Source organism: Protopterus annectens, chromosome 4.part0 (assembly GCF_019279795.1).
Source record: "Protopterus annectens isolate FY-2018-M chromosome 4.part0, PAN1.0, whole genome shotgun sequence".
Taxonomy (NCBI): domain Eukaryota; kingdom Metazoa; phylum Chordata; order Ceratodontiformes; family Protopteridae; genus Protopterus; species Protopterus annectens.
Window position 1 is genome coordinate 1,811,215,135 of NC_056733.1, and position 21,543 is coordinate 1,811,236,677.

At 45.0% G+C, this 21,543-nt stretch overlaps 1 protein-coding gene across 1 annotated transcript in view; it reads right to left on the reverse strand.

The window, feature by feature from the left end:
- LOC122800495 (kinesin-like protein KIF20A) overlaps window positions 1-21,543 on the reverse strand; it is a 448,801-nt gene that overhangs the window by 202,248 nt on the left and 225,010 nt on the right. The gene's annotated exons all lie outside the window — the stretch shown is intronic.

A 21,543-nucleotide genomic window follows, 5' to 3' on the forward strand; every position in this document is an offset into this window, starting at 1 on the left:
AACCTCTAGGACGACACTCTGGGCTATCAAATACAATAAATGGAATTCAAGGTTAGCAAGAACTCTTGCTGTCCCAGAATGGAGTGGGGTCTCGGAGAATGGAGAAGGAGGGATCCTCTTTCTTTAAAATGGAAGCTTTCCAAAGTAGGAGAAAGAAAACAGCTGGATGGAGCTCTCACCCAAGAGAGAGAGAGAAAGCACGCAAATGCCACAAAGTGCATTAAGGCCAGGCAGCATAACCAGAGATAATCAACCGGAGGCTCCTGTATTGCGGGGGCCTCCACCGCCTCTAGGGTGACGCCTTCCATTAAAACTCCCCCCTCCTCTGCCCCTGGAGGGGGGGGGTCACTTTGATGGGCAGGGGAAGACTTTTGAGACTTTCTGAACCATATTTTCCCTCCCCTCTGAGCCTTGGGATAAGGTCTAGTGGGAGGCTGAAAGCAGGCTAATGGCAGACAAAGTCTTACCCTCTTGCTCACATCTAGTGAGGGTGTCTTTCACTTTGGGTCCAAAAAGGGAGGACTCATTGAATGGGGCGTCCAGGAAAGAAGACTTGAAAGCCTCCGCAAAATGACACAAGCGCATCCAAGCTTGCCTCCTGAGGGCTACGCCTGAACTCGCTGCTATACCCGCCCCCTCGGCTGCATAAGATATGAGCCTCATGGACGAGTTGACGATGGAAGAAAGGGTAGACAGCTGGATGTTAACAGACTGGGCCAACGCCTCAGGCAAGTTACCCGACAGGGTATCTCCCAACTCCTTTATGAGATCCCTTTGGAGCCGCGTAAAATGACAAGTAATTCAGCGACCGCAAGGTAAAGGTCGCTGAAGACAGGGTACGCTTCCCATACCTATCCATACTCCTAGACTCCTTATTAGGAGGATGGATGGATGGAAGTAGAAGCCTCTGCCACGCCCTGCTGAGTGGCAGACGCCACCACCATAACATCTACAGGTACTCCATTCATCAAAAATTATTTTCCAGGAGGCGCAGATAAGAACTTATTGGGGCGGCTAGGAATTGGCTCCACAGAGTCAGGGTGTTCCCACACCCCTCGACAAATAAGCTCCAATAATTCAAAGGGTGGAGACACCCAGGAGGCAGAAGGCTGGGCTCCGAAGGCCTTGAGGAAGACCGACTCTCCTCCTCAGAAGGGTTTTTGGTTCATAGGTTCATACTAGGCTATCTGCCCTAGGGCATTTATAAGCCTAGCCAGAGTTGTGTAGCTTTCACCACCCCTTAGGTTGAAGAATACTATACCCATTAGTTTGCCGTGCCTCTGTCCAGCAGTGATACAGAGATGATCCCCGGGGTAAACCTACGATCTCCCATCCACTGGTCAAGATTCCTTTTGAACACAGCCAGCGAGGTGCTCTGTCTCACATGGACCGGGATTCTGTTCCACAGCATAGGGAGTCTCTGGGTGATGAATCTGTCCCTCCAGCACATCCTACTTATATCCGTGTTGAGGTTCAAGTCTCTTGCTCTTACGGCTCTGGTCGATTTGGATTTTTTGAGGTGGAGCATGTCCATTAATTCCGGGTTGGACATGGCCTTGTATGTCAGGCACAGGTCACCTCTGAGCAGACGGTATGCGACTGAATAGAGCTGGAGTTTCTTCAGTCGGGCAGCATATGGCATATGTTTGAGCCCCTTTATCCTTTTGGTGAGGAACTTTTGGGGTCTTTCCAACTGCTGCAGGTGTCGGGTAAGATACATTCCGAATGGGGCATTGTACTCAATCATTGGTCTAATAAGTGAAGAGTACAGGGGAACAATGACCTCCCTTGATCTGGATGTGAATCCCTTCATAATCAGGTGGGCAATGTAGAAGGTCCTTGTAACCACTTTGGCAATGTGAGTGTCAGAAGAAAGGTTACTGTCACCTTGGGTCCCCAGGTCCCTGATAACCTCTTCTGTGCTTAATGGATTGCCACCTATGTGGTAACTTGGGGTTACCTTGTTTTTACCAAAGGGTATGACTATACATTTTTTGGCGTTTAGCTTAAGGCCATGGCTCTGGCACCAGTTATCCGTTTCTATGAGACCTCTCTGAAGGATATCTGTGTCTGATGGATTTTCAACTATGGTGCCCAGTTTGCAGTAATCTGCAAACTTTGTCAGCCACAATCCTCCTATGTTTGCCTGTACTTCTGAAAAGTAGATGCCGAACAAGAGGGGGCCCAGGACTGAGCCCTGTGGGATACCGCTTGTGACCGGCTTGGAGTCTGACATGGCACCAGCAACTCTAACCCTGTGGGCTCTGTCCTTGAGCCAGTTTGCAGCCCATCTTGTGACATATGGGTTTACATTTAAGCTGGTGAGCTTTTCTGATACCCAAGTGGGGTATTGTGTCGAAAGCTTTTGCAAGGTCAAGGTAGGCTGTGTGAACTGCCTTACCCTTATCAATGGCCTTGGTGACTTGTTTCAAAAAAGTCGACCAAGTTCAAGAGGCATGATCTGCCCTTGACAAAGCCGAATTGGGTAGGATCCAATGTCTGTAGGTCCCCTATGTCTTTATTTATGAGTTCCATTATGATCCTCTCCATAGCTTCGCAGACCAGGCTTGTTAAGCTTATGGGGCGGTAATTACCAGGGTCCGTAGAAGCACTGCCTTTGTGGAATGGGACCACAGTTGCAGTACCCCACTCTTTGGGTACGTATCCTGTGGTAAGGCTAAGATTAAACAGCAGCCTTATTTGTGGGTTTAGTTCCTCATTGAGTTCATGTAGCACACAGCCGGGGACACCATCCGGTCCCATTGATGCTGTGTTTTTAGCTTTACAGAGAGCAGCTCTCACGTGGGCATCCGAGTGGATTGGGAGGCTACACTCTGCTGGGATAGATATTTCTCCTTTTGGGGGGGGGAGAAATTTTCACTGAACCTGTCTGCCAGTATGTTTGCAATGTCTGTGGGTTCAGTGATTTTTGTATCATTTTGGACTAATTCTGAGCATATCTGGGAGTTTCCACCCAGATTTCTAACATAGCTAAAGAAGGCCTTATGATTGTCTTTTGAGTCCTTGGCGATTTTTCTCTCAAAGCTGGCCTTGGATGATTTTATGAGTGATCATAGTTTTTTACTAGTATTGATCAGAGATGTCTTCCCTTTTAGGGATTTTGCTCTATCTTGTAGTAGCTTTCTCCTCTTGTTGTAAAGTTTGTTTATGGCTGGGGTCCACCAGATCGGGCGCTTACCTTTGGTGGAAAGGGCCTTGATTTTATTTGGGATTGCTTGATCCATGCAATCCTGGAGGTGCTCGTAGAAAGCATTTGTAAGGGATTCAGCAGCGTGGGTTGTGGTTTCCAATGGCTCAGGGGCCTTGAAGGATACCACACCAGTCTTAAGAAGTGTGAAGCTGGCTTTTGAGAAGTTCTTCACTGTGGTCTTTTTTGTTGGGGGTGGGGGCGGGATGTGGCTCTCCAGTGAGATTAGTTTATGGTCTGATATCACCAATGAGGGATATACTTCCAGTGTGGAGCATTTTGTCCCCATGTTTGTGATGATCAGGTCTAGTATATTTTCACCTCTTGTGGGAAATGTGACAAGTTGCTCCATAGCATTTGAGTTTATGAACTCCAGGAACCTTTGGGCTAGGGTATTGGGGCTTGAGTAATGTTCCCAATCTATGTTTGGGTAGTTCAAGTCACCCAATATGATGGTGTTTGGAGAGATATTTATACTCTCCAGTGTCTTCATGAAGGCTCTGTGGGGTTCCTGAGTTTGAGAAGGTGGCCTGTAACATGCTACAAACTGTAGAGCAGTTTTGCCTATGGTTAATTGCACCTGAATGGTCTCTGATGCTTCGTGAGTTGCCACCAGCCTGGAGGTGTGGGTATCCTTGATGAATATGGCTACACCTCCTCCTTTTGTGGTACGGTCCGGGTTTTGGGGCCGGAACGCATATGAGGTAAAACCTGATAGTGCCGGGGTGCTCTCAAGAGCCTTGAACCAGGTTTCAGTCACAGCACAGACATCGATGTTCTCCATACTGAGGAGGGCTTCGAGGGCGTGCATCTTGAGATTTAGACTTCTGGCATTGAGCAGCATTACCCTTAGTTTTTTTCCATTATCGTTTTCTAGGGCAGTGGGTTTAGAATTTGAGCCTTGTCTAAAAAAGGCACTATGGGGGTGGCAAGAGCCTTTGCCAATATCCGGAAACCCAGGGGTGACAGGTGCAAGCCGTCCCTTGCGAAGCAGCGTGGCTTGTCAAGCATGTCATTCCAGGCAGACAGACATTGGATCCCCTTAGAATGACACCAGAAATTAAGCCAATTATTAAAACTGATCATTTTGTCTCTGTATTGTGGCATCATTCTTGGTGAAGGTAGGATACTGCTCAGGGCCAGGGTCATACCAGCCTGGGCTAAATAATCTGAGAGCTCCTTTATGTCTCTTTTCATGTAGTTCAGGGAGGTACGTCTCAGGTCATTCACACCGGCATGGACAATGACCGAGTCATACTTGTACTTGCTGTGGAGTGACCCGAGTGCTTGTGTAATGTGGCGGATTCTAGAGCCCGACAGGCAGCTTACTGTGACCCTCTCCTTGTTCAGTCTGGTGAGTGGGACGTCAGTGTGTCTGACTATGGAGTCACCTATGACAAGTGTGTCTGGCATTGTGTTCGGCCTTAAGGGCTGTGACTGATTTGCACACTGACTTTGTGATCTATGTGTTGCTTTTGTTATGTCATGAGGTGGAAGTTGTTTGGGTGTCTCCTTTGGAGGCCTCTGCTGTTTTGGTAGATTTTTGAGCAGTGCCTCCGAGTATGTCTTTGTGTGTTTATGTGTTTGATTTGTAGTTGTGATACTTCTATGTGAGACTGGGTTTATGGTGTGTGTGGTTACCTTCTCCTCCTGTCTGGTTTTGCCAGTCCTGAGTTGAGAGAGCTCAGCCTCCAGTTTGGCTATATAGTTGCATCTCTCGCATGTATTTGTGTTTTGTGGGAGGAGGAGAGGGTTGTCTGTGTACATGAGGCAATTGTAACATTGCCTCAATATTCCCCCAGACTCACCAGCTGAGCAGGAGAGGACGCTAGCAACTGACCCTTTGACATGCTAGAAGAAATGAAAAAGTTTGCTGTGTAACTGAGTCAGAAAGGACCTATAGGGAAGTGGGTACTCAAGGGGGTTTTAAGCTAGTGAAATACTTTGTATAATACAGAAATGCTTTACCTGACTAAAAAATGCTTTAGGAACAAGCGCTGAGCTTTACAGATAGAGAATAGACTGTTTAGATTACAAGTAGAGCAGTTCTAACGGAAAAAATGAAGAGCACACTTTACGGAGCCAGAAATAGTTTAACCTTGTTTAACCGGCGCTGCCCGATGGTGCTCTAGTGGCAACTCCGCACTAAATGTAGAAAAGGCAATAAGTCAGTAGTACAGGCTAGCACACTTTAGTGGGCAGCCAAACAAATTAAACAGCAAACAAACACTTTTCGACTTGAATTAGACTAATTTCGACTAAAATGTACTTTTAGGTGCAGATAATAAAAAATGCAGTAAATAACTATGAAAACAGTTAAAGCTTGCTCTAGGTAAGCAGTAGAAGGTAAAACAAATATAAAAAACAGCAGGATACTTAATCAGGAAAGCAGTCGCTTTTTTTCAGTTCTCTGTAGCCAGGAAGACTCAACAGGACCACGTGGAGCTGTGTCTGAGCAATATGGCTTCAAAAAAATGCCAGAGGCAGATTTTAACCAGGGAACTTCAAAAGAGCTAGAAATGGTCCAAAATGACCAATTACTACAGCTTCTTGTGCTGAGGTCACTTCCCTCAAGGACAGGTAGGCTATTCAAGGCTCCCCACTCCCACTGGTGATTTAAGAAACTTCCTTCTATCCAAGTAAGGCAATGGACAACACAGGAACTACAACACAGCAAAGGATACAGCAAGGAATGTAAACTGGTCTAACTAGTTTAGGAGAGGCAGGAAAACAAGGAATTTTTTTTGTTTTTGTTTTTTTAAATAGAAACACAGAGAAATGCAGAAAACGCAATAAGTCAGTAGTACAGGCTAGCACACTTTAGTGGGCAGCCAAACAATTAAATTAAACAGCAAACAAACACTTTTTGACTTGAATTAGACTAATTTCGACTAAAATGTACTTTTAAATGCAGATAATAAAAAATGCAGTAAATAACTATGAAAACAGTTAAAGCTTGCTCTAGGTAAACAGTAGAAGGTAAAACAAATATAAAAAACAGCAGGATACTTAATCAGGAAAGCAGTCGCTTTTTTCAGTTCTCTGTAGCCAGGAAGACTCAACAGGACCACATGGAGCTGTGTCTGAGCAATATGGCATTGGATGGCCAGTTGCCCCACTGTCTCAAGATCTCCAGGATATCTGAGAACGAGACATCGGAGGACGACTTCGGGGGACCCTTCATCATTGAGGTCGGTGTCCGAGGTAACAGACTCATCTGGGGAGTCTACGTGCTTCCTCTTGCACAACTTCCTGGGAGGCTACTCAGGCACGGAATCTGAAGGGCCCTCAGAAAGCAGGAGACCACACATGGAGGTATCCTCAGGCCTAGGAGCCCCGCTGTCCAGAGACAGGGGGCACCAGAAGCTCTAGTCGCAGCGTCTGAGGATGGAGTTGCCGATTCAGGTGAAGTCACTATGGACTTGGCCAGCGCGCTCCTCATAGCCTCAAAGGCAGGTCCACCAGAATCGGACGAAAAACCCACCTCTGAGACCATGACTGGAGTCGGGGTACCCCTAGCCGAAGCACCAAGGGAGAGACTGAGCCGAAACCTGAAGCCCCGATGTATCCCCCTCGGGTTCGACTGAGGACACCAGAGTACCGAAACCTGTACAAGGGATGGAAAAGGTTGGAGCAGAGGTCGGATCCGAAAGACTAGCAGGAAGTTTTGGAGCCGACCCAAGGACTTCACTCGATTCGGCAGACTCCGGCTCCGATGACACAGAGGTTGTTGGAGGAGGAAGAAACGGAACCGATATCGTGGCTGGCTCTGCAGCCGACTGGGCTGGAGCCGAAAATAATTTAGTTAACACTGGCGACTGGAGGAGCCTCTGGACCACCCTATCCACATCCAAATCCGACAGCCTGGAGGACTTGAAGACAGAAGGGGGTCGAGAAACCTTCTCTGTCGGAACAGAGACAAGACTGGGGGAACGGCTCAGAGTCAGCTCCAAAGGGATCGGAGCCGAAGCAGGCTCGAGAACCACTGCAACCTCCTTCGGTGCCAACGACCGTGGAGACCATGGAGTCGAAGAAGCCGAAACAGACCAGACTTCCTGCAGCTCCGAGACCAGTGGAGCAGAGGAAGGAGATATGGCTTTTGACCTTTTCTCCAGAGGCTCAGATGAACTAGCCGGAGCCGGAGACTTCTTTTTTGACTTAGACCTGGATTTCTCTGAGGTGGGAGAAGACGCCAAAGTTTCCTCAAAGGAGGGTTTAATCAAACCCTTAAGGATAAGTTTATTTTTTCTCTCCTGTAAAACCCTGGAAGAGAAGGCATGACAAACACTGCAGGATTCCTGCAAGTGTATGGCACCGAGACAATAAACACAGATGGCGCGGCCATCAGTCAGACATTTTATACACACATTTGGTGCATTTTTTAAAGCCAGATGGCTTATGTTCTTTTTGTTCCTTGCCAGACATAAGTAAACATGACCGCACACTCAGCAACACAAGGAGAGAAGGTGGAAAGGGCTCTAACTTAAACGCTCGAACACTAAAGACACAAGATAGGGCAAAGGCCCTCTAACTTAAGCAGGCCTAGCCCACCAAACAGAAGGATGATCACACAAAACACAAGATAGGGCAAAGGCCCTCTAACTTAAGCAGGCCTAGCCCGCCAAACAAAAGGCTTACCACCCAAAAAAACGCACTCAATCTCAAAAGGGAAACAACAGACAACGTAGCTATTAAAATAGCTTTTTGGAAATAATCAAGCAGTTATTAAATCAAAAAGAGGGCACTTAGCCACAGCCAAGTCGAGACCACATCGTTACTCTAGGAGCGGCAAACGAGATCTGGGGGTTTGGGCGTAGTGCATCCTGGGATACAGGGTTAGCCCAGCCAATGACAGACTTCATGCTAGTTATAATGGCCGAGTCGGAGCCGATTCTCAGCTCCGAGCCAGTCAGTAATGAATGTAGGCGAGATAGGATCACATTACATCACAAATTTAAGGGAAGAAAATGTTACACTTTTGAAGACAAAGATGAGCACAGTTTAAAATTTGGCATTACAGGTCAACATTTTGAAATAATGCAGAGACTAAAATATCTTCCGTTTGCCTCTGAATGTTTGGAGATTCAGGTTGCCAAAGGTTGAAGTAATTAACAAGTTTCTGCGATTCTAAAAGGTGTTAAGAGTGCCTTTGAATACACCCAATTTTATTCAGTAGAGTAATACTTAATTGCATTGTGTCCTACAGAAATATGGACTAAAAACGTCTTCAATATGATAAAATAGTGAATATGCATTTCCATTGAGCAATTCTCAACATATGACAGATACAGATACAAACATACAAAAAAGGAAAGAAAAAGTGCACACACGTAGAGAGGGTAGTACAACAATTAACTATACTGTTTCAATGTCTAAAACCTGTTCCAGTTAGGAATGTAGTGGAGGACATCATCCACATGCTGTTCATTTCATATCAGTTTGCATTTGAAATGCACACCTTAACAAAAAGGAATTTGCTTGGGTGCATAAAGAAAGCAAATTCATCCTGCTGTTAAGCACGAAACACATGCGGAAAAAGGAAAAACTTACCTCAAATTTAATAGTAGTAGTAAGATGCAGTACAATACAACTACAGCAAACCACCATAAAGTGCAGCTGCAGCCCATTCCTGTTGTCCATTTACCTCAAAATATCTACACAGTCTCCCCAACTGAAAAGGGAGCACTTGGCATGCCTCACAGTCATTGCCTGCAATATAGAAAAAGTACAGTTTTGTACCTACCATAAATGTACATGTTCGAGTGTATACACTGCTGCAGTCATTACACTTGGGTTATCCTGCTGTCAGGCGGTTCCCCAGTCGGCCTGAGTCCAAAGTCTTGGTCCGGCGTCGGTTACTGTCGCTTCCTCCCTGACATCAGTGCGGCAGGGGTATATAAGATGCAGCCGACGCCATTTTCTTCAGTTTTACTTGCCCCAGATGTCAGGTGCCCCCAAACAGGTAGGCAATTGAAATTGCTAATAAAACATACATAAGAAAAGCAAACAACAACTTTCAGCTACCAGCAAATACTCCCAATAGGTAGTAAGGGTAGAAGACTTAGGTACGTACCAGCAATTAAGAGGGGAAGGAGGGAGGGTAACCTGGACTGCAGCAGTTTATACACTCGAACATCTACATTTATGGTAGGTACAAAACTGTACTATGTCCATAATCATGTTACACTGCTGCAGTCAATACACTTGGGTAGAATCCCAAAGCTGAGGTAGGGTGGCTGGTTCTATAAGGCATTAGGGGTGGCTATAAGGCCCTGCAGCACTGCAGTGGCGAAGCCAGCTCTGGATTTAGAGTATAGAGGCAGATGGTAATGCTTGGTGAAGGTATGTACAGAACTCCAAGTTGCTGCTTCCAAAATATCCTTGGTAGGTACTCCTCTGAGATAGGCATTGGGTCATTTCCTGTTTTTTCCAGCCCCCTGCTATAAAGCACGCTTTGGCAGGCTTTTCTGGCATTAGAGAACTTGGCATAGCTCCTCGTGGTCCCCTGCAGAGTTCCTAAGCCAGCAGAGAGCAGAAAAAGCAACTTTCTTGATCATAAGTATTTTTTAAACTTTTTAGTTTGCATTTTTTGATCTTTTGAGCTCGACTACTGTTTGTGCCTATATTACTGTTTTATTGCCTTATTTTCCTGTTTTTGTGAGCTTATATTGTTGATTGCACTTGTGGGCTAAAGTATTGCTTAAAAGTAACAAACAGGCTAATACACTCAAGTGTACCAGCCTTTGATAGCAATTTAGTCGAAAACAAAGCATTTACTGCATTTTTTCCTGTTTGCAAAAAAAAAAAAAAAATATTTCTCCTTTCCTAAACTTTCCTAGCTAGTTGTTCCAGTGATCAGATTTTGCTGATCCCTGGGCTTTGTATTTGGTTTCTGTGTTCCTCCATTTTCTTGTGTGGCCAGAGGTAGTTTCTTTACTCACCAGTGGGAGTGGGGAGTACTGAGCTGCTTGTTTGTCCTCAGAGGAGTGGTTAGAAGCAGCAACTAGTAATTCATTGGCCATTTTGGGTCATTTCCTGTTTTTTCCAGCCCCCTGCTATAAAGCACGCTTTAGCGCGGAGCTGCTACCGTTGCACACTAGGGCAGCACCGGTTAAGCAGATTTAAACTATTAGGGCTACCTAAAGTCCACTCTTCAAATTTTCCCTTAAAACTACCTTCCTCAAAGTATACTACTGTTCTATTTAGTGTATCCTACAACTATAAATTATCTCTACTTGACTCCCAAGTAGACTATTCTCTATCTGTATAGCTAAGCACTTGCTCCTACAGTACTTATCACCTCGATACAGCACTCTTGTTATAGAAAGTACCCCAAAAAAGCAAACCCCATTTCTCGGTCACCCACATCCCCCAGAACCTTTTTTAAGTTTTTCTGTCTATTCCTTCTAGCATGTCAAGGGATCAGTTGCTAATGTCCTCTCCTGCTCAGCTGGTGAACCTGGGATTATTGAGGCAATGTTACAATTGCCTCATGTACACAGACAACCCTCTCCTCCTCCCACAAAACACAAATACATGCGAGAGATGCAACTATACGGCCAAACTGGAGGCTGAGCTCTCTCAACATAGGACTGGCAAGACCAGACAGGAGGAGAAGGTAACCACACACACTATAGACCCAGTCTCACATAATACCATCACAACCTCAAATCATACACATAAACACACAAAGACATACTCGGAGGCTCTGATCAAAAATCTACCAAAACAGCAGAGGCCACCAAAGCGGACACCCAAACAACTACCACCTCAGAACACAACACCTGCAACACATAGACCACACAGTCAGAGTGTCAAGCAGTCACAGCCCTTAAGGCCAAACACAATGCCTAGAATCCACCACATAACGCATGCACTCAGGTCTCTCAACAGCAGGTACAAGTACAAATCAATCATTGTCCACGCTGGTGTTAACTACCTGAGACGTACCTCCTTGGACTACATGAAAAGAGACATAGAGGAGCTCTCCGATTATGTTGCCCAAGCAGGTATGACCCTGACCTTGAGCAGTATCCTACCTTCACCAAGAATGATGCCACAATACAGAGATAAGATGATCAGCTTTAACAATTGGCTTAAACTCTGGTGTCATTCAAAGGGGATCCAATGTCCGTCTGCCTGGGATGACATGCTGGACAAGCCACGCTGCTTCGCAAGGGACGGCTTGCACTTGTCACCCCTGGGATTCCAGATTTTGGCAAAGGCTTTTGCCACCCCCATAGTGCCTTTTTTAGGCAAGGCTCAAATTCCAAACCTACCACCCTAGAACAAAAACAAAGAAAAAAAACTAAGGGTAATGCTGCTCAATGCCAGAAGTCTCAACCTCAAGATGCACGCACTCAAGGCCCTTCTCAGTATGGAGAACATCGATGTCTGTGCTGTGACAGAAACCTGGTTCAAGGCTCCTGAGAGCACCCCAGCACTATCAGGTTTTACCTCATATCATGCATTCCGGCCCCAAAACCCGGACAATATCAAGAAAGGAGGAGAGGTATCCATATTCATCAAGGACACCCACACCTCTAGATTGGTGGCATCGCACGATGCATCGGAAACCATCCAGGTGCAATTAACCATAGGCAAGACTGCTCTGCAATTTGTAGCATGTTACAGGCCACCCTCGCAAACTCAGGAACCTCATATGGCCTTCCTGAAAACACTGGAGAGGATAAATGTATCTCCGAACACCATCATACTAGGTGACTTCAACTACCCTAATATAGACTGGGAACACTACTCAAGCCCAAACACTCTAGCCCAAAAGTTCCAGGAATTCATAAACTCAAATGCCATGGAACAACTAGTCACCATCCCCACAAGAGGAGAAAACATACTTGATCTCATCATCATGAACATGGGAGCACAATGTTCAACGCCGGAAGTATACCCCTCGCTGGTGAGATCTGATCACAAACTAATCTCGCTGGTGGTCCTCATCCCGCCCCCACCCGAAATGAAAAAGACCACAGTAAAAAACTTCTCAAAAGCCGACTTCACACTTCTAAAGACTAGTGTGGTCTCTTTTAAGGCCCCTGAGCCGGCGGTTAACATTACTCAAACCGCTGAATAACTTACAAATGCCTTCTACCAGCACCTGCAGGGCTGCATGGATCAGGCAATCCCAAGCAAAACAAAGACTCTTTGTACCAAAGGCAAGCGTCCAGTCTGGTGGACCCCAGCCATAAACAAACTCTACAACAAAAGGAGGAAGCTACTACAAGATGGAGCAAAATCCTTAAAAGGTAAGACACCGCTGATCACTATAAGTAAAAAGCTAAGAGCTCTCAAAATCATCCAAAGCTAATTTTGAGAAAAAAAATAGCTAAAGACTCTAAAGACAACCATAAGGCATTCTTTAGCTATGTCAGAAACCTAGGAGGAAACTCCCAGATATGCTCAGAATTAGTTCAAAATGATGTGAAGATTACTGATCCTACAGACATTGCCAACATACTGGCTGACAGGTTCAGTACAAACTTCTCCCCCCCTAAAGGAGAGATATCTATACCATATGATTGTAGCCCCCCAAACATCTCTAACGCCCAGGTGAGAACTGCTCTCTCCAAGGCAAAGAACACAGCATCCATGGGACCTGATGGTGTCCCCGGCTGTGTGCTCCATGAACTCAACGAGGAATTAAACCCACAGTTAGGACAGCTGTTTAATCTTAGTCTCACCTCCGGATACGTACCCAGGGAGTGGCGTACAGCGACTGTGGTCCCACTCCACAAAGGCGGTGCCTCCACCGACCCTGGAAATTACCATCCCATTAGCTTGACAAGCCTTATCTGCAAAGCCATGGAGAGGATCATAATGGATCTCATAAATAAAGACATAGGGAATTTGCAGACTTTGGATCCAACCCAGTTTGGCTTTGTCAAAGGCAGATCATGCCTTTTAAACTTGGTTGACTTTTTCGAAACAGTCACCAAGGCCATTGATGAAGGAAAGGCAGTCCATACAGCCTACCTAGACCTGGCGAAGGCTTTCGATACAATACCTCACTCGGGTATCATTGAAAAACTCATCAACTTAAAAGTAAACCCATACATTACAAGATGGGTTGCAAACTGGCTGAGTGACAGAACCCACAGAGTCAGAGTTGCTGGCGCCATGTCAGACTCAAAGCCTGTCAAGTGGTGTCCCACAGGGCTCAGTCCTGGGCCCACTCTTGTTTGGCATCTACTTTTCTGAAGTACAAGCAAACACAGGAGGGTTATGGCTGACAAAGTTTGCAGATGACTGCAAACTGGGCGCCGTAGTTGAAAACACATCCGACACAGATATCCTTCAGAAGGGTCTCACAGAAACGGATAACTGGTGCCAGAGCCATGGCCTCAAGTTAAATGCCAAGAAATGCATAGTCATACCCTTCGGGAAAAACAAGGTTACCCCTAGCTACCATATAGGTGGCAATCCCCTGAACACAGAAGAAGTTATTAGGGACCGGGGAACCCAGGTTGACAGTAGCCTTTCATTCGACACTCATATTGCTAAAGTAGTTAGGAAGACCTTCTACATCGCCCACCTTATCATGAAGGGATTCACATCTAGATCAAGGGAAGTCATAGTCTCCCTATACTCATCACTCATCAGACCAGTGATAGAGTACAATGCCCCATTCGGAATGCATCTGACCCGACACTTGCAGCAGCTGGAGAGGCCACAAAAGTTCCTCACCAAAAAGATAAAGGGTCTCAAAAATCTGTCTTATGCTGCCCGACTGAAAGAACTCCAGTTATATTCAGCTGCTTACTGCTTGCTCAGAGGTGACCTATGCCTGACATACAAGGCCATGTCAAACCCAGATTTGATGAACATGCTTCATATCAAAAAATCTAAATCCCTCAGAGCCACAAGGGCGGGAGACTTAAACCTCAACACGGTTATTAATAGGACGTGCTGGAGGGATAGATTCATCACCCAAAGACTCCCTATGCTGTGGAACAAAATCCCGGTTTATGTGAGGCAGAGCACCTCGCTGGCCTTGTTCAAGAGGAATCTTGACCAATGGATGGGAGATCGCAGGTACACCCCAGGGGTCACCTCAGTGTCACTGCTCGACAGAGGCACAGCAAAATAATGGGCATAGCTTCTCCAAAGGGGCTAGGCTTATAAATGCCCTCGGGCAGATAGCCTAGTATGAACCTATGAACCTAAGTGGCAGTTGCCCTAGTGGAGTGAGATCTAATGCTGCTAGGTACAGGTTTCCCATGGTGTGTATAGCAGAAACGTATGCAATATCCTATCCATTTTGAAATGGTCTGTTTTGAAATGGCTTTTCCCTGTGCTCCTGCAGCATATGCTACCAATAATTGCTCAGATTTCCTGAAAGCTTTACTTTTGTCCAAGTAGAAGCGTAACTGCCTGTGAATGTCCAAGGAATGCAGTAGTCTCTCCCCTTTATTCTGTGGTTTTGGATAAAAAGTTGGCAAATGAATAATTTGGTTAAGAGCCACACTGGATACCACCTTTGGCATAAATGTAGGGTTAAGTTCTTAAAGACACCCTGTCCTGGTGGAAAATGAGGAAAGGTTCCACTGCCATTAGTGCCTGTAATTCTGAAACTTTGTGCTGATGTTATTGCCAGGAGCAGAGCAGTTTTCCAAGAGATATATTTTAATTCTCCTGTGTTAGCTGGCTCAAAAGGAGGTAAAGTTAATTTTTCCAAAACAAAGTTGAGGTCCCAAGTTGGAGTAGGTGCTCTATGGGGCGGTCTTATATTTTTAGCCCCTCTGAGGTACTGTCTTAGCAAAGGATTTGAGAAAATTGGTGGATCCATGTTGCAATGAGCAGAGATGGCAGAGGCGTGGATCTTGATGGATGAGAAGGAGAGGCCTTTATCCAGCATCTCAGTTAAATATTGTAGTATATGAGGAATGTTTGGGACATGAGGGTCAAGGCTGTGAGCTTGGTTAAAGGCACAGAATCTCTTCCATTTATCCGAATAGGCTATCCTGGTACTAGGTCTTCTGGCCTCCAAAATGACATAACAGCTTTGGAGAGCGGCATTGCTTGCTTGACTAAGGAATCTTCCATGCAGCTAGGTTTAAGGGCTTTAGCTGCTGTGTAGTATTGGATTGTTATGCTGAGTCAACAGATGTGGAATTTGAGGCAAAATCTAGGGTGGTCCTTGTGCTAGGTTCTTTAAGATTGGGTACCAGTGCTGGCGTGGCCAGTCTGGTGCAATCAGGATCATCTTTGGCTCTTCTTGCCTGGCTTTTATGAGTAACTTTGGCAGGAGAGGAAGTGGTGGGAAAGCGTATACTTGTAGATTTTTCCAGCTGAATGAGAAGGCATCCACACTTTCCATGCTTGCGGATGGTAACTCCTTGTGCAGAATTTCTGTAGCTGGCAGTTCATTGGGGATGCAAACAGATCTATGCCCGGGCTCCACTATTTCTGTGTCATCATTCTGAATATTTATGGATTCAATTCCCATTCGTGGGGGTCCATGATGTTTCTGCTTAAGTCGTCTGCCAGTGTGTTTTTCTCTCCTGGCAGGAATTGTGCTTGCAGATGAACTTGATAGCTTACAGCCGTGTTCCACAAGGTCATGGCTTGCCTGCAGAGGGGGTAGGAGTGAGTGCCCCCTTGCTTATGTACCACATAACTGTAGTGGTGTCTGTCTTTAGTAGTAGTTGTCCTGGATGCAGCAGATCCTTGAAAGCTATAAGGGCATTTTGTACAGCTAGCATCTCTTTTTTGATTGATGTGAAGATGCCTTTGTTCTGCGGGCCACTTGCCCTGAATACAGTTGCCTGCCATGTGTGCTCCCCAGGCGTAATCCGATGAATCTGTTGTCAGTGTTTGCCTGGCTGTGGATTGAGTAAAAGGCTGTCCCTTGTTGAGGTGACAAGCTTGAGCCCACCATTGGAACTCCTTTTGAAGGCAAGGAATTAGAGGTATAACTGTTTCCAAACTTTGACAGTGTTGAGACCATACATTCTTTAGGTACCATTGTAGTTTCCTCATATGCAGTCTGGCATATGGAATTAGTAGTATGCAAGATGCCATGTAACCCAAGGCCTGCAGAATTTTTCTTGCAGGGAGCTGGGTCTTTGTTGCCATCAATTGAAAGTATTGAGTCAGTTGTCCTTGCTTGTCTGGCGTGAGATAAGCCATCTGGGCCATTGTGTTCAAGCTGGCACCCAGGAATATTATCTCTTGTGAGGACACTAGTTTTGATTTCTTTTCGTTTACTGTGTACCCCAGGCAACTTAACTTTTTTTTACAAACGCCAGATGTTCTAGAAGAATGTCCTTGCTCTCTGTTTGAATCAGGCAGTCGTCCAGGTACGGAAAAATTTGAATTCCTTTCCTTCTGCAAAATGCAATTACTGGTGCCAGGCACTTTGTGAAGACCCTGGGCGCAGTAGATAACCTAAGGGCAGTGCAGAGAATTGATAGTGCATTGAACCAGCTATGAATCTGAGGTATCTTCTGCAGTTTTGTCTGATAGGGAAATGCAGGTATGCCTCCTTGAGGTCCAATGTCACGAGCCAAGCCTTCTTGCCCAGCATGGGAAGAAGCTGCTGTAGTGTCAACATTTTGAATTTCGGAACATCCAGGTAAGTGTTTAGAGAAGAAAGATCCAGAATGGGCCTTCAGACTTTGTCCTTTCTGGGAACCAGAAAGTCTCGTGTAAAATCCATGTCCTTGCTCCTGTGGTGGTACCTTTTGAATAGCTCTCATATCCATGAGTGCTGTAATTTGTTTCTGAGCCTCTGCCCATTGATTTGGTGGCAGATTTAGCATTCCTTTTAACCTTGGCAGAGTGTGAAAGTGGAGCCTGTAACCTTGAGATACAATGTAGTAAACCCATTTGTCTTTGGTGATCATATGCCAATTGTGATAGAAAAGTGCCAGTTTTCGTCCCAAGGAGGCTTCCAAGAGAGAGTTGCTTGGCAGCTGTAGTGGGAAGTCATTGGGGCTATTTTTTATATAGTTGGGGCCTGTCTTCCCCTTCTTTCTGGCCTGATGCAACCCATTGTCGAGGCCTGTAAGGACCTTGTGGTTGACCTCTACCTCTTGGACGTCTGTATCTGCCCCTTTGAGGTCTGTCTAACTGGAAAGGACCAATTCTTAGTTGGCCAATTTCTGCTAAATCTAGGAGGCTGAACCTGTAAGAAATCCTTCACCGTTTGCATAGATTTTGCGTTATCCTTCATTTTCTTTAATACCTCTTCTGCCTTAACTCCAAATAACAAATCCTGCTGCAGAGGTGCATCCAATAATTTTGCTTTAACATGATCTGGTAACGTATGTTCTTTTAACCAAGCATGTCTTCTAATGACAGAGCCTGTAACTGCTGCTCTACAGGAGGCCTCTAAAGAATCAAAACCACATTGCAAAGTATGTTTTCCCACCTGTTCAGCTGCATGCAATAAATCCTGCATTTCTTTAAAAGTTGGAGGATCTGAATCTGGAAGCATTTTTTGTTTCAACTGAGACAGTAAAAATTGCTGATATTTTAGCATGTGAAACTGGAAATTTAAGGCTCTCATTGCTAAAGTTGCAGACGTATATACTTTCTTTCCCCATCTGTCTAATGCTCTGGAATCTCTGTCAGAGGGAACTGGATTCTTGGCTGATGAGGCCTTAACCCCTTTGGGTCCCTGAGAAATAGTTTCAGGGACAGCAACAGGGCTTTTGTACAGAAATTTGTGAGAGTCAGGGATTCTGTAGTATCTGTCAGGTTTAACTGGGGCTGGAGGTAAGGAATCAGGATTCAAGCTGGATTCAGTACAGACATCATCCACAATATCTAACACGGGCAGAATAGCAAGGGGTCTGTGTTGAAGTAATAAAAGGAAGTCTGAGCCTTTTCTTGGATTCTGAGTAATCCTGGCCTTCCCAGTGGAAATGCTCCCTCATGGTATGCAAGGTTTCCACAAAGGAGTAGTCCTCAGGCGGAAAGGCTGATTGAATTGACTCCTCAGCATCAGAATCCTCATAAGGGGTAAAGAATATCCTAGGTCTGAGGATGAATCTGAAGAGATGGACACCTGGTCGGATGAGTCATAGTCTGCATCCTGTCTAGACCTTTTATCAGGAGGGGGATGGGACCCCCTGATCAGAGTGATTAGGTCTTCGGCCACTTTGAGCATTTGTTTCTTGGGCATGGAGGCATGAGCTGGAAAATGCTGTATTTGTTTCTTTGATTTTAAAGCTGGTTTAATACTTAACTGAGTAGGTCTGAAAACACCCTCTGAAGCTGCGGGCAGCTCAGCTACTCTGGATCCCTCTGAAGGGTTAGTTTTGGTAGGCTGAATAACTTGTGCGTCCAAAGGCCCAGCCATCTCCACGTGGGAGTCAGAGGCGGCCTGTGGTTCTACAGAAGCGGTCGTCAGGGGCTGCAAAGACACCTCGCTGAAAACCGGAGAACCGGCGACTGGCCTAGAAGAGGCTTCGCCAGTTTTGGGCCTCTGATGCCTATTCCTTGTCTTTGCGCTTTTTATGTATTCCGTTCGTCGGAAGTTCCAACGGCATGGTATAATTGAGTTTTCTACCAAAATAATGTCGGGCAAAATCAAACAGACGTTTAATAGTGCGCTTGTTAAACCTAGCACAAAACCGACAACCAGTGACGTCGTGGTCTGGGCCTAGGCATGGGATACAATAAGAATGGAAATCCTTATGAGGTATTTGCTTCCCACAAGATATACAGTTATTAACTTTTACTGACATCGGTCTGAGGCAAGAAAAAGTTTCCCCAACGGGGTACTTAGCTTTGTAGAAGACTTCGGTTCTGGATTCGGAATGAAAATCTCAGGAGACGGCCGACCGGCACTTGCAAACTGCTTTTGCTTCGGGCACCATGCGGCAAGAGAGACTGAAGAAAATAGCGTCTGCTGCATCTTGTATACCCCTGCCGCACTGACGTCAGGGAGGAGGTGACAGCAACCAACGCCGGACCAAGAATTTGGAACTCGGGCCGACTGGGGAACCGCCTGACGGCAGGAGAACCCAAGTGAAATGACTGCAGCAGTGTAATACGATGAACATCCTAAGATACAGACTTAGCATAAACAATGAATCAGGACTGACACATTAGGTAATAAAGGTGAAGCTACCAGAGTACCAAGGCTGGCAGAAAAGGACATTTAGCAACAGAAACTTTTACAGGCTATTCTGGCCCTCTTCCCTTACCTCAACTTGCTCATCAGGACCCCTCTCCAGATCTCTGAAGTTTATGTGCAGAGGAAACTAAAGAGGAGTAAAAACTATAATTTACGAAGGTGGCGGTGTCTCATGAATCACTGGCTAGGCTAGAAAGGACTCTGGTCATGGGGCAGGGAACTAAGAAAGGTGATGAAAATGGAACTGCCAAGCCAGGTATATTATGACAAGTACATAAAATTTCACATAATCAGACTGGAGTGCTGTCTTCTTGCACATACACTAGAGAGTCTAAAGCTGAAATTCTTGAGTTGGTCCTCAAGAAAGAATACTCCATATCATGATGGGATAGAAGACCTGACCTGGATATCAGAAAGTAAAAATAGATGCACACATAGCAGTGTGCACGAGTCATGTGATGAGGAATGCCTGTAAAATTACCATGATTCTAGTTGAGTGACCCCTTATGCTGCAATGATGAACTTGTTGCATTTCTGACAGCACAATCAAATTTAATTTGAAAGAAGGCTGGTTACTTATTAATTGCCCAACCTCTTTTTGGAGAACAAAAAAAAAGCAGTGTTGGGAATATCTTCATTACTGCGGTTTGTCAATAGAAAAACCTTAACTTCCCCACGAACATCCATAAAATGCGAAGTAGAGTTACACCAACCATAGATGTTTGAATGATCACTGCTGCAGTCGTCCAAGTCATATGGACTATATCCTGCATAGGATGTAAAAGCTAGACTGCTTCCAAAGCTTCAGGGTGCCTTCCATGGCCCAAACTATTAGCTAGACAGCTAAAGCTAAGCAGAGTAAAAGTTGGGTTTGGGTGCCAAGGTCTTCAGAAGTTTCATCTCAACTAAGAGAGCCAAACATTGACAGGGCAGTCCTAGGAAAAGAGGAAAAAATTGTAGTCAACATCTTGACAAAAACATCCAACAAAAATAATGGGGATTGAGGAAGGGACCAGCTACTGCAACAGTCAACAAATTGTGAAGACATTTTGAACTTCGGCTCTATGGCACATAATTCAAAAAGGAAATATCCAGAAATAAGACAGAAAAGTTTCAGTCTTTCTAGAAGAAAAACAAGAGTTTGCCAAGGTGGGAAGGCAAGTCTTTTTTAGACAGTGTTCTTAGACTTCCTTTATTCTTGGGGGAATGGGATGGGTTTCTAAAGGGAATGGGATGGGTTTCAACTTCGTTTAGAACCTCCCTGCAATTGCTTTTTTAACAAATGTACCAAGCTGTTAGAGAATATGCAATTTTGCTTTTCAAAGAGGGTCTTAGATGAAGCATTTTATCTTTCGACGAACTTGAAGAAGGCTAAACTGGAAGGGTCAACAGCCTGAACTAAACCCTGAGCCAAAGCCTATAAAAATCACTCCTCCACAAAATATTTAAGAGAAAAATATTTGTTTTTGTTTTGAAAGGAAATTCTGAAGCAGCAGATCTATTTTTGACAGGAAAAGACTCCCTAGTGACAGGCATCACATTCTGACTAGGAAGAGAAGCATTCCCTGCCTCTTCTCCCAAGGCCAACAAGAGTGGCTCTCCCAGCCAAGGAAAAAGATGAATGGCCTGAGGAATCAGAAATGGCCACAGCAGAGTCACCAATCTACAGCTAAGACACTTCAACATTCTAATGAGGAGGGAAAGGTTGTTTAGTAATTTTCTTAGTTTTGTGGCTAGAAGTAAGAAAAAAACTGGTATGTTGTTCCATTGTTACGCCTGGAAAAATGCCAGATTCCTAGAGAAGCTTGGCAGCAGTATCCAGTAAAACAGATAAGTAGTAAGAGTAACCTCCCCCACTCCAAGACAGAAAACAAATTAAAAAAAAAAAAAAAAAAAAAAAAAGGAGCGTTTACCCCAAAAGTAAAACTAACTTTTTTTCTAGTTAAGTTGTGGAAAAACGTTATTTTAAGTAAAACTTAAATCAAATGTTCCTAAGTCATGACAGACTCAAAATATTTTTTCCCTAGCTTAAAATTTAATGTTTTCACAGAAAAAGTTCAGTTTGTTAAAGGTAGTTTTAAAGGGTTCTCTCTCAGAGACAGGCAATAGAAAGAGTTAACTGTCGATCCTCAAAAGCACACAAGAGGATTGCTCATTTGAAGCAGAAAAGCTCTGAAGGGATTGGCACTCAAACCTGTCTTTTCTGTCACCTCAGGTATTTGGGAATGTGTAA